Genomic DNA, 13,750 nt, shown 5'->3' with positions numbered 1-13,750 from the left:
AAAGGAACACAGCATTGATGGTGCATCCTATACGTAATGGCACCTTTAGAATTCAGAAGCTAAGGGATCCCAGAGGAGAGTATGGCTATTGGAACCCTACTCTGTGAGTCAGGCAGCAGTCTGGCTTGGAATAGGCAGGAGGGCAGCTGGTCATTTGTTGTCTGGGTCCTGATATTTGAATACCATTCTGCTAGGAGATGGAAGGAAACAGCAAAGACTTGCTATCATTCCCAGAAACCTCCCTAATAACCTGTTAGCGAATGAGAATTTTCTCATTTTGTTCTATAGAGATCATCTGGCTCTGACAGTTAACACAAAATTGCAGTGCTATGATGACTATGCTGATATCTAACCTTTCAGAGTGTGACATCCTTTTCTAAGGACACATATTGTGAGTCTGAGAGCCCTGAAGATGATGTACCCTTCATGTGTACTCCTCCTTTAGTATTTCATAGCTTCTTGCCTCCACTGTCCTCATTACAGAGTGCCAGCATGTGCCAGAAACTCTTAGAAGACTTTGGGATACAATGGTGAGTATGCTTCCAAGGAGCTTAGAAGCTGAGAGGACACTGAGAAGAAAGCTGTGTTTTCTTATCATATTGTAAAAGTAGGTGTTTTGTAATACATTCTTTCGAAACCTCACAACTCTACAGGTTGAGATTTCTTATTTCCTATTTACAGATAAGGAACTAAGGCTTTAAGAGATTGAGGCTTGCACAAGGCCAAATACAAATGTTAAGCAGTAAAATAAATATTCAAATCCCATGTAATACTGCAAACTGTCCCCCACTTCAGCATTCCTGATCCTTATACACTGCTCTGATTTTTATTTCCATGCACCTGATTTTCTAGCATATTATATTATTTACTTCAGTTTTTTCTGTCTCAACCTACTGGAATGTAAATGCCACAATGATTCTGCTTTGTAAATTGCCTGCGCATAGTAAATATTCAATAAATACTTGTTGACTGAATGAGTGAATGGATGGCTCTGGAGCTGTCTTTATTCTACCCTCTATTATTTTGCTAATCAGCCCATAACAAGTAACTCAGTGAAGAAGTTGAAAATATTGAGTTAACCTGTGTGTAACAAGCTGGAAAAGTGTTCCAGTAGAGTTTATCAAGGCATGGCCCACTGATGACCTGTTTCAAAGTTATGCCAGGACTTGCATAAACGCAGGTTCCTGAATCCCACCCCACATATACTGCATTTAATTTCCTGTGCCTAAGGATGTGCATTTTTATAAACTGCCCTGGTGGGTGGTAGGTACTCTAAAGTTTGAGAATCACTGAAGGGTTACAGATGAGATACGAGGCTCGGGGAGGGTATAGAGGAAATACAGCCACAATACTGAATGCTTTTATAGATGAAAAATCCAGGACCAGAGGAGTTCAGTAATTTGTCCCAAATCACAAAGCCAATAAGTCAGAATTTGGTGTCAAGTGTTCTTCTGGTACATCTTATTGGTTTGTGGGGATCATCCTTTGTATCTTTATATTATATTGTTTATAGCCCTACAATATAGTACTTTATCTATACTCACTCAATAAATATTTATTGAACAAGCTGATGCCTGATACTCTTGAACAAGATTGAGTCATTATTCTGCGTCTCAGAACTCTGGGCAATGAGGACTCTTTATTTATCTGAACCTCCCAGCCAACCCTTCAAAATCCCAGACTTTAAGACTCAGAGCTCTGAGTTGGCCAGAAGCAGCCAGACTATGATACTCTGCTCATGTGGGAACCCACCTCTCCTAACTGGTTAGTGATGGGACGGGTGCAGCCAGGGTGTGGAAAAGAGTTGGGAAGGAGTGGATGGGAGTGAAGTTCACCTCTCTGACCCAACTACTTTGCATTTTTCAAGTACGCCACAGGTCTCCGCCATCCCAAGGCTGACAGCATACACGCACACTCAAACAACGGGTTTCCGCCAAGCAGCAGTCACAAGGTCAGCTTGCCTTTCTGCCAAGTCCCTTCACTCTGTCTCCAATTCTGGGGGTTCTTTGGTCTTTTCCTTTGCCAACCAAGGGTTTAATTCAAACAGCAACAACAGACACAAGAAGATCGTCATTGTTTTATTTTTACCACAAATTTCCAGGAAAAAAAAATTGAGAAAAAGAGAAACACACCCTGATGACATCCCATGCCCCATCACACCCCATTTTTACAGGATAGCTGTGGCGTGTGTGATCTGCAGCCAGAAATAAAACAAGGGCTGGAAAAGTCAGCCATCTGTCTGGAAGCACACACAGTCCCAGATGGCACTTCCTTTCTGGTTTTCTGGTAACAATCTCCTCTGTCTAACGAATTGAGGCAGAAATTGCCAGTGAGTTAATGGGGGTGATGGAACCCCATCCTCCCAGCCTTGGCGTTAGGATATGAGATTCCCCTGGTGACGTTCAATTTATTTGTACATGTTATCTTGCCCTTGCTATTGTCAAGCACCAGAACTGTTCCTGTATGTTTTCACAATGGGTGTTTGTATACGTGAGTCTTCTCTAGAGCAGGAACTGTTTCCCCCTCTTCTTTTGCATCCTGTCCTCAGCCACCTGTAATGGGTGGTATGCCTTCTGTGCCCTGCACACGGTGGTAGTAAATGCTCACTGACTGAGTTACTAATAGTCACAGTACCTGGATAAGAAGGAAGAAGGATTCCCCATAAACCTGGAAATCACAGTCTACCTCTGCTTCTCCACCAGTGACCCGGAGTCAGTTCTTTGAAGATCAGTCCTACACTGACCCAAAAATACACAATTTTTTCCCCAATTATATACAATTTTTAATTGTATAAACTAGGAGTTGAAAGGAAGGCAAGAGGTAGTTGATCAATATGATAGAGACACCTGGGTTGGTCTTCAAAGGACAGAGTCTTCTAATACTAAATGCAATCTTGGGCAAGTAAGATATCTAATCTTGATGAACCAGAGATTTTTTATTTCATGCCCTAAATTCTGAGCGCCGTGACCATGGGAACTGTGGATTGCATCTTTTTCGTCAATGTCTTTCCTTGATTGTCTGTCACTGTGGTTCTCAAACATTAACAACTCAGTCACCTGCAGGGCTTGTTAAGAACAGATTTCTGGCTCTATCCCCACAAGTTTTTGATTCGGTAGGTTTGGTGTGAGACCCAATATTATTTTAACGACTTCCCAAGTGATGCTTCTACAGGGACCACATTGTCGAAATCTCTCGGCTAAAATATGCCATCCATATAACAAGAATTCAAGAGAACTGTGTTCACTTGAAGGAATAAATAAGTGAATCTGCAAAATGACTTGAGAAATAAGTAATTTGTGACATGAATCTAAGGGCTGCAAATGATGTGACCACCTCCTTGTTTGAGATTTAGAGTTATAGATTAGTGATTATAACAAGGGCTCAGCATGTCTCATAATCATACGAGTACACAAGCTGGTACTGCTACAGGCCACAAGCCTTTCCAGTTAATGAAACCTTGGCAAGCTAAGAAAACAATACAAAACTCAACATGGGAAGGTAACCCTAAGTATTCTCAAGAGTAGTTAGAAGAAATAACTGCTTTCTTAGTGAATATTTTAACCCCCAAAGGACAAAGAATTAAATACAGCAAAGTCAAAATCATGCATATTATTAATATATTTGTTTACCGAATCTGCCTACATATGGCATTTTGGGTGTTAAAGAATTTAGCCTAATTGAAAAACAGGCTAAACTTTGGATTTTCACTTAAAATGTATAAATAAGTAATTGATTTAGTCATGAGATTTTAAGTTGGAAATTTACCAAATGTATTTACTTGTATATAATTGGAACAATTAGAATGACCTTAAGGATTTCATATTAATAAGGTTACAATCGTAAAATTACTAAAGTCATGAAAAGGTTCCCCAGATGATTAAACTTTTAAAATAAATCAAATATATTAAGTATAGATAGCAGTTTAAAATCTTTGGCTTTGTTTAATTAAGTTTGTTTTTTGTTTTTTTTTACATGAGCAGGCCCCAGGAATCAAACCCATGTCTCTGGCATGGCAGGCAAGAACTCTGCCACTGAGCCACTGTGGCCCACCCTAATTAAGCTTATAAATGTCTATATACAAACCATTTTAGGTTTCCATTGCCCTGCAACAAATTATCATAAGTGTAACAGCTTTAAACAACACAAGTTTATTCTCTAACAATTTGTCAGTCAGATTTCCAGCATGCATGATGGGACTCTCTGTTGACAATCCCATCTGGCTGAAATGGAGGTTATCTGTCAGGGCTGCAGTTTTCATCTGAGGCCCAGGTTCTTCTCCTAAGCTTACTGATAGTTGGCAGACATTATTCCCCTGCAACTGTAGGTCTGAGGTCCCATTTCCTTGCTAGCTGTCAGCCGGCTCCATTCTCTGCAGCTCAAGGCCTCCCGCATTCCTTCTCATTTGGCCCTCTCCATCATCAGAGTAGCAATCCTGCATTGAATCCTTCTCATAATTCAAATCTCTTTGAAGCCCCTGTCTGACACTAAAGAAACTCTGATTAGATCAGGCCCACCCAGACAAACTCCCCGTCTTAAAGTCCACTGTGCTGACATAACATACCATAATCATGAGAGTAACAATCAGGTTTCAAAGATTCAGAGATAGAAGTTGGGGGAGCATTTTTAGAATTCTGCCTACCACACTAACCAAAAGTGCCCATAAAGTTTATTGCTAAAATTTCCTAGATGAACAAGTAAAATAATATTTGTAAGTTTAAACTTAATTTTCAAGAATCTGGATATTTAAATTTATTCAGTAATTCAAAGTATATATTAAAATAAACCTTTTTTTTTTTGGCATGGGTAGGCTCCAGGAACTGAACCCAGGTCTCTGGCATGGCAGGCAAGAATCTTGCCACTGAGCCTCCATTGCACAGCCCCAAAATAACTTTTTAATAACCTTTTCTCTTAGGGAAAGAAAAAACTTCCCTTAGAGATTGAAAGCACTCACATATAACAGAAATCCTCAGTCTCATCCTATGGTTTATGATAATTGTTTAGCAATCACAGAGGCCAACCTTATCCATTCCCATAATGCTGTATAAATGAGTTGGTTTAACTTCTAACTATAGTTTAATGCTGTTAAGCCCTATGAGGAAATACTTAATCAAACATTAGCTTTTCTTTTCTTTGTTTAAGGATATCAACATTAGGTAAATTAAAATTTGAGATAAAACATCATCTGAAACAGGATTGGTAAAGTAAAAATTAAATTTCTAAATATATATATATATATATATCATCTGAATGAAGGACTTTCTGTGGATTTTCTTAAATCTAAGAAAATGATGTAAGACTGTAAATCATATGTTAGTCTCAGATTTTTTTTCAACCGCATGAACCCTTCCCATGAACAAATCACAAGAACTCTATCATGTATCTCCTTGGGGAACTAAAATTAAAGATGGGATGGCCATAACTTTTGGATTATCTACCTACTTGATTCTATTCAAGTCATTTTAAATTTATTTAATAACTAATATAGGCAAACATTGTACTGAATATTGATGAAACAAAGATGAAAAAGAAAAGTTTCCACAAAATGTTCATAGTAAAAATTTGTGATCTTTGAGAGAATTGAAAATGAGAGATGAGTTCCACTTGCACCCCAGTTTTCTTCCAGGGTTGGGGGACATTTACAAACCATGGCACAGGGAAGTGAAGCCCAAACAGAGAGCAAAAATCTCACTTAACAAGGACACAGATATATAAGTTCTAGAATGCTTAAGCAACTAGAATTTGCAAGCAAGTTACTGGAAAACCACCAGAAATTTGCACATGAGTTTCTTTTGGGTCACTGGCTAAATACTAAGTTGTACATGTCTAGATTAAGGCTCCACAAAGAATGCCAGAGATCAAGCACATTAAAAAATGTAAGTGAAATGGAGATTTTTGAATGTTACGTAATTCTGGTAAATATTTACCAAAGTAGAGATACTTCAGTGACCCCCAAGATATTCAGCTGGAAACTCATAAAGATCAGGCCTTAGGAGTAGAGCTACTCTAAGTCCATCTTAACAAAGCCTAAAAACAAGCTTTGAGAAAATCAAGATGATCATCAATAAATTGAGTACCTACCAGAACAAAACTTAGCATTCTTTAAAGGAAGGCAATAAAATATTGCCTGATCATCTTGTTCAATGTACAATAAAAAATAACTATGAACATACAAAGAAGCAGAAAAATATGACCAATAGCCAGGGGGGAAATCAGTCAATGGAAACAGGTCAAGAGATCATCACATAGATGGTGGAATTTGTACACAAAAACTTCAAATCAGCTGTAATAAATATGTTCAAGGATTTTAAATGGAAAGATAGACATAATGAGTAAACAGATGGGAATCTCAGCAGAGATATGGGAATAAAAAATACAAAAAGTTAGAAGTGAAAATATAATCTGACATGAAAAATTCAAAGAATAGGCTTAAGAGCAGATTGGAAATTAGAGAACTAACCATCAGTACACTGGAATGCAGGTCAATAAAGTGAAGTGTAAGCAACAAAAAAGACTTGGGGGAAAAAAAGGGAACAGAGACTAAGTAACTTGTAGGATAATATCAGGTGATCTATTACATATATAATTGTAGAAGATCCAGAAGAGAAAAAAGATTATAACAGAAAAAAGACATATTTAAAGAAATAATGACTAGTAATTTTTGCAAATTTGATGAAAAATACCACCCCAAGGATGCAAGATTTCCAACAAAGCCCAAGCAGGAAATGCAAAGAAACCCATACTTAGTGTGCTTGTTTGAAGCTGTTATGTACCCCAGAAAGGTCCATATGTCCTTTTAATCCATTCCTGTGGGTGCAGACCTATTATGGGTGAGACCTATTCATCCCAGTTAAGGTGGGTTTTAATCATTTTACTGGAGTCCTTTATGAAAGGATAAAGGATGGAAAAAGCCAAGAGAGAGCTTAGAGAGAAAAAAAAAAAAAACCTGGGAAAGCTGAGAGAGTCACTGAAGTCGGAAGCTGAAAGCAACAGAATCCAGAGAGAAAAGGACCAGCAGACACTGGCCATGTGCCTTCCCCTGTGACAGAGTTGCCCCAGATGCCAGCAGTCTTTCTTCAGAGAAGGTATTCTCCTGCTAATAACCTTATTTGGACATTTTCATGGCATTAAAATAGTATCTTGTAACCTAATAAATCCCCATTGTTAAAAACCAGTCCATTTCTTGTATATTGTATTTTGGGAAAATAAACAAACGAAAACACCTAAGAATATCATAGTAAAATTAATGAAAGCCAAAGATAAAGTCAAACTCCTAAAATTTAATCAAAGAGAAAAGCACACTATGTTTGCAGGGCAATAAGAATGATTGCTGACTGTTTATCAGAAACAGTACAAGCAAGATTATAGTGGAACAACATCTGTAAAGCACTAAAACACAGATAATAATGAATAAGATTTTAAAGCACTAAAAGTAAGTAAAAAGTTGATCTGAAATTCTATGTCCAGCTAAAATCTCTTAAAAATTAATATAAAATGAAGACATTTTTAGATAAACAGGAGCTAACAGAATCTATCACCAGCAGACCTACACAATCAGAAATATTTAAGGCAGTTGGTTAGGTTGAATGGAAACAATAAAAGATGGAAACTTGACTCTATATGGTGAAATCAGGAGTTCTGGACACAATAAAGATATGGGAAAGCATAAAAATTTTTTCTCACATCTTAATTTCTTTACAAAGCAATTGACTAATGAAAGCAAAAATAGTAACAATATATTTGGGCATTTATAATACATAAAAATAGAAGTATAACAACATCAGCACAAAAAAATGGGAAGGTACAAATATAAACATACTTGCTAAGGTTTTTATATTATACATACAGAGGTTAATTTTTTTGCACTTTTCAGATGTTTTTTATTTTTTATTGATATATATTATACATTTACATGCCATGTAATCATCCACGGTGTACAATCAATGGTTCACAATATCATCATATAGCTGTGCGTTTATCATCACAATCTGACAACTTTTATTTCTTTTTGGTGTAAAATAACATATATAACAAAAGCAATAAATTTAAAAGCACATTGCAACAGAGTTAATATTAATTCAAGATCAACCATTATAAGTTAAGAACGCAAATTGAAATTGCTAGAACTACACATAAAAATGCCTAAATAAAGCAAAGAATTGTGGTGAAAAAGTCAATTAGAGAAATAATTCTTCAAAAGAAAAGACATGAAAGAGAAAAAAGTAAAGATGTGACAGATATGACAAATAGAACAAATAAGAAATATGATGGACTTAAAGCCAACCATATCAATAATTACATTATATGTAAATTGGCTTAACAAGCTAATTAAAGGACAGAGATTGTCAGAGTCAATAATATGTACATAAAGTATGATCTAACATATGATGTTTATAAGAGGCACTTTTTTCAGGTAATACAAATAAATTACTTATTTTTTGATGCTGCAACACAAGTTGCATTTCAATATACATTTGGTGCTAAGTCCATCTTTTAATACATTTTGTACTAAGACTTTTTTAAGCAGCTTTGCAGAGATATAGTCACACATCATGCAGACCATCTGAAGTATACAATCACTGGCTCACAGTTTTATCACGTACTGTGTACGTACAACCTCATGATCAATTTTACAGCATTTTCATTCTCTAGAAAAGAAATGAAAATAAAAAAGGAAAGCCAAATCCTCCCATATCCCTTATTCCCCTATTATTGATCCATAGTATTGGTGTAATACATTTGTTACTGTTGATGAAGGAGTATTAAAATATCGCTGTTAACTATATAGTCTGTAGTTTGAAATAGGTACATTTTTTCCATAAACCTTATTTTATTAACTCCTTGTAATAGTGTCATACATTTACTCTAGTTCATGAAAGAACTGTTTAAATATTTGTATAGTTAATCATGAATGCAGTCCACTACAAGACCCACTGTGTGACACATTGCCATGTTTCAACCTCCAACTTTCCTTTTGGTGACATAGATGACACTAAACTTCACCTTTCCACCACACTCACATAAGACTCAGCACTGTTAATTATTCTCACAAAAATGCACTACCATACCCTCTGTCCATTTCCAAACTTTTAAAGTCAACCTAGTTAAACAGTTGGCACCATTTAAGCAACCACTCCCATTTTTAGCCTCATTCTATATCCTGTTAACCTATGTGTTAGTTTGCATGCTGCTGGAATGCGATACACCAGAATTGGAACAACTTTCATAAAGGGGAATTTAATATAAGTTACAAGTTTAGAGTTCTAAGGAAGTGAAAGTGTCTGAACTAAAGCATCCAGGGAAAAATACCTTAATTCAAGGAAGGCCAAAGCATCTGCCACACCTCTGTCAGCTGGGAAGTTCCACTGGTCCATTGCTCCAAAGTTCTGTTGCTTTCAGCCTCTTTCCTGTGAAGGTTCCTCACTTTACCTCTCTAGGACTGGCTTTCATCTCTTGATTTCCCTTGGCGTACAAGAGGCACGTTTTGAATATGAAAATACAGATAGGTCAGATAGAAAGAATGGAAAAGACACACCCATCTTTCACTTGACTACCTAAGTGGTTATATTAATAACAGACAAAGTAGATTTCAATATAAGAATTACTACTGGTGAAATAGTTCATAATGATGAAGGGATCAATTCCTCAAGAAGAAAAAATTATCCTTATTTCATATGCGTTTAATCACAGGTCTTCGAAATGTATGAAGCAAAAACTAACAGAATTAAATCTACAATTATAATAGGTATTTTAACACTTCTCTTTCAATAATTGATATAAAATGTAGACAGAAATTCAAGAAGTATATAGAGATTTGAAAAACACTATCAACCAACCCAATCTAATTGTCATTTATAGCATAGATAGATGGCAACTAAAAGTAGAATGCACACTTTTTTTTCAAGTGTATGTGGGACATTTACCAAAATAGATAAAGTGCTGTGCCATAAAACAAATTAAGTAAATTTATAGGATTGAAATTATACCACATATATTCTCATACCAAAAGGGAATTACTTGAAAAATAAGCTATTTCAAATATTCACAGTTTAGGATATTAAACCATATATTTTAAAATAACAAGTGGTCAAAGGAGAAATCCCTAAGGAAATTAGAAAATATTTTCTAATGAATGATATTAAAAACAAAATATCAACATGTATGGGATACAACTAAAATAGTGCTTAGATGGTAATTTATAGCTTTAAATGCTTATATTAGGGGAAAAAAGAAAGATTTAAAATCAAACATCTAACTGGCTACCTTAAGAAGTTAGAAATGAAGGAAAAAATTAAACCTAGGTTTAATAAAGGTAAGAAATAACAAAGAGAAGAGTAAAAGTCAATGAAGCAGAAAATGGACAAAAAAAAAAGAGAGAAAATTAAGAAAATGAACATTGTTCTTTGAAAAAAAATTAATCAAAAAGTGTTACAAGTTAGAAATAGTCTCTTTTCAGTCTGGACTGTTTGGTTTTGTTTGTTTGGGTTTTAGTCTAGACATGATGCCATAACTGCTGCAAGTATTTTGAAACTTTGAATGGAACCAGTCTGAGGACAAAGCTGACACCAAAATAGTAGAGCAGAAATACAGAAAGAATCTGGACCTTGACAATATGTGGTACTGAATTCCCTTCCTTGTGGTGTCTTGTGTAAAGAATATAACGTCTTTGTTTTAGTGTTTTAAGATTGTTCTTTCTTTTCCACCTAACACATCCTAAGTGGTACAGGCACTCTAACGCAATTATAAACCTGATACTGCTTCTTGGGTTGGCCCAGAAAAAAACATGATGGAGCGGATGGAACTGAATTCAAACCCGTGCCTTTATTCCATTCATAAATCAACTAAATTTAGTGTCTCTTAAAAGTTCTAGGCAAAGTTCATAAGAATGGAGCGGTCATACTGTTTCTATTGCACATATCACTCATCATATGCTTACACAGGCACCATTGCCAGTCAGAGAGAACATTCAGTGAGTGTCAAAGAAATGCAAAATCTATACGGATAAGAAAAAATCAGCCTGAAGAGGAGAAGAATAATAACCTGTTGCTTAGGTCTAAATTCTGTGACATCTAATAACATTGGGTAAGGGGCCCACATCCTTGTCCATTGGCCCCAAATATGTCACCCCCATAGACTCTGGGGAATCTCAGCTTTTTGTAGGATCCCAATGCTTGTTGGAATCATAGTACAACTTATAGGAAATGGGACAGAATTGGTCTCTCACATTTGTATAAAGTAGGAATCACCTGCTCTTCTACAGTGAGGAGTTTAAGGTTTTAAACAGGAAACTGAGGAGAGATTATTCAATTTAAGGGTTTTATTTTTCTAATAGCAACTGCTATTAAACACCACAGTGGGAGGTCCTCCTGCTTTTGCAGGAACCTCTCCTTCCAACTAAACTAGTCTAATGTACCAACTCTCTTTCACCCACCACACCAGGCACAATGCAGACCAAAACTGACCTCATCCCTCCATGCCTTTACATTTTCCTAACAAGCTTCTTTTCATTCTCTGCTCCTCATCTCACATGATTTCCTCCAGGAAGCCTTCCATGACTGCTTCTTTCATTTTTCCATGTCCTCCTGTAAAACACTGTTTTGTGGTTGAATACCTGTATGTCAGGATCCCGAGGGCAGAATGTATGCCTTTTTTTAATCATGTCTTACAACTTTTGCTAAATAACTGCACTAAAATAGCAGGATAAATCCCCTTCAATTATTAGTATAGGGTCTCAGGAGCAGGCTGTCATGCCCACTGACTTATTCATAAAGTTCCCTGAAGTACACTGAGCCGCTAAACTAAACACTGAGACAACAACAAAAGGCCAGGGGTGCACAGGTAGTTCAGTGGTTAGAATGCCCACCTTTCATGCCGCAGACCCAGGTTCAATTCCCGGACCATGTACCAAAAAAAACCCAAAACATTAAAAAAAAAGAGAGAGAAAGCAGGGAGGGCAACCTATTTTAGAAACAGAACATGAGCTTTTAGAATCTGTAATCCTAACCATAGATTACTTTATATTTGTCACTTTGTGACCCCTCAGGTATCACTTAAACAGTAAGTCACTCAAACGGTAAAATCTCCTACCCCATTTACATGAGGTGTAAATGTGTTTTCACACTTCCGCCTGGTGAAATATTTTCTGTAATGCTGATAGTTAATTACCTGACAATGAATCCCCTTTCCTGGGGAGGTGGGGGAGGGACAGAGAAAATTATTTGGCTCACCCTGGCTTGCAGAGAGCAAGCCAAATTGGCTTGTGCTATTCCTTGAGAAATGTTTTCTCCAAAGCAACCCATTCCCGCCCCAACCCCTCCCATACTTTCACTTTTTACTGATTTTCTCCTTTTCCTTTTTCAAATCACAGAGAACACCAAGTAACCTTCTGGGTTTTAAGGCGATTTCATTGTACTTGGTAATGTATGATTTATAAACATAAATAAAATAAATAGGATTCTGAGGAAATAAATTCTAAGAGGAATATCGATAAATCTTCTCCCTCCCGTGATGTCTCTATGATTTTCTCCTTCATCCTTTCTCCCCACCGCCTCTCCCAGACCAGAAGAGTCTTTCCATTGGAAGATATTAGGGGGAAGGGAAGGGGAATGGTGTGGGGTGGGTGGGTGGGGGGAGGTTGTGTGAGTAACGTAGCACAGGGCTGCATTGAAATGTAAATTCCTTCAAATTATTAAGCACCAGAGAGCAGCTCTCGCCAGCCCTTTGTTCCTCAGAGTCAGAATGTGTAATCTAGATGAATAAATATCCAGTCAGATAGCCACATAAAGAAATCTGGGCCATGCATATTCAGAGCCCTGAGTCCCACAGACACCCCTTTCTCTTATGAGGAAGGTTCTGGTCACAGCCACCACTCACTGGCCAGGACACATCTACCCCGGGTCAGGACTGGAATCATTTTCTCCCTGCCCCATCCCCACCCCATCCGCTGTCTGGAAATCTAGACCTCCTTGTTGACGCCTTAAACACAGACCATCTGGTCTGCTTCTTCCTTCAGCCAAACTGTGGAGATTTATAGACTAGGACCTCTTTGTCTTTGGAAGTCACAGTTCCAACATTTTTGCCCAGAGGAGTGCTCCTCACAGCTTGGGATGAATGACTTTGGGGTCTAATTTACATCTTTACTTCCCTTTTAGCTACGAAGCCACTGGTCTTCCATGTATGAGCGAGCACGGTCTATTATCAGTATGTCCTCAGTCTTCTTTCAGCTTCAGAACAAGATAGTCAGCTCTGAACGCATCAGGATGGTGATGGTAAACTATAAGGGCTTGCGCGGTCAGTGAAGGCAGAACTAACAGTGCCTTAGTAGCTTAGTCTGTAGACTCCTTGACTGCATCCTTGTCTCTAAGACATCTGCCTCTTCTGGATCGTAAAATAGTTGAAGTCAGATATTACGACATTTATTCTTAGCCCTCCTGCCACAGCTCTTCCTTCCCATCATGTACCTGGTAAATATTAAGGACTTAGAAAATTGGTGCACAGATTTTGCAAACCAATCAATGGCCATCTGATAGATCAAGAGGGATCTGAGTGTGTGGGGCTGAGGGGTGGGGAGTAGCCACTATTAGGATGGAAATGCACCTGTGTCAACATTCATGAATACTGCAGTTTCTTACCTCCTGGCCTCTCTTTTAAAATGAGTTTTGCCAGAGCAATGGTTGTTGCACCAAGCAGGAGTCAGCTAGCAAGAGGAAAATTTCAAAAAGGGAAGTGAGTCAACAAGAGGAGGACCATATCC

General features: G+C 37.4%; 1 long non-coding RNA gene across 1 annotated transcript in view; it reads left to right on the top strand.

The window, feature by feature from the left end:
* Positions 1-13,750, top strand: part of LOC143678814 (uncharacterized) — a 461,187-nt gene that overhangs the window by 63,441 nt on the left and 383,996 nt on the right. The gene's annotated exons all lie outside the window — the stretch shown is intronic.

The sequence above is a fragment of the Tamandua tetradactyla genome, chromosome 4 (genome assembly GCF_023851605.1).
Source record: "Tamandua tetradactyla isolate mTamTet1 chromosome 4, mTamTet1.pri, whole genome shotgun sequence".
NCBI classification, from domain to species: domain Eukaryota; kingdom Metazoa; phylum Chordata; class Mammalia; order Pilosa; family Myrmecophagidae; genus Tamandua; species Tamandua tetradactyla.
This window is presented reverse-complemented; position numbering and strand designations above follow the sequence as displayed.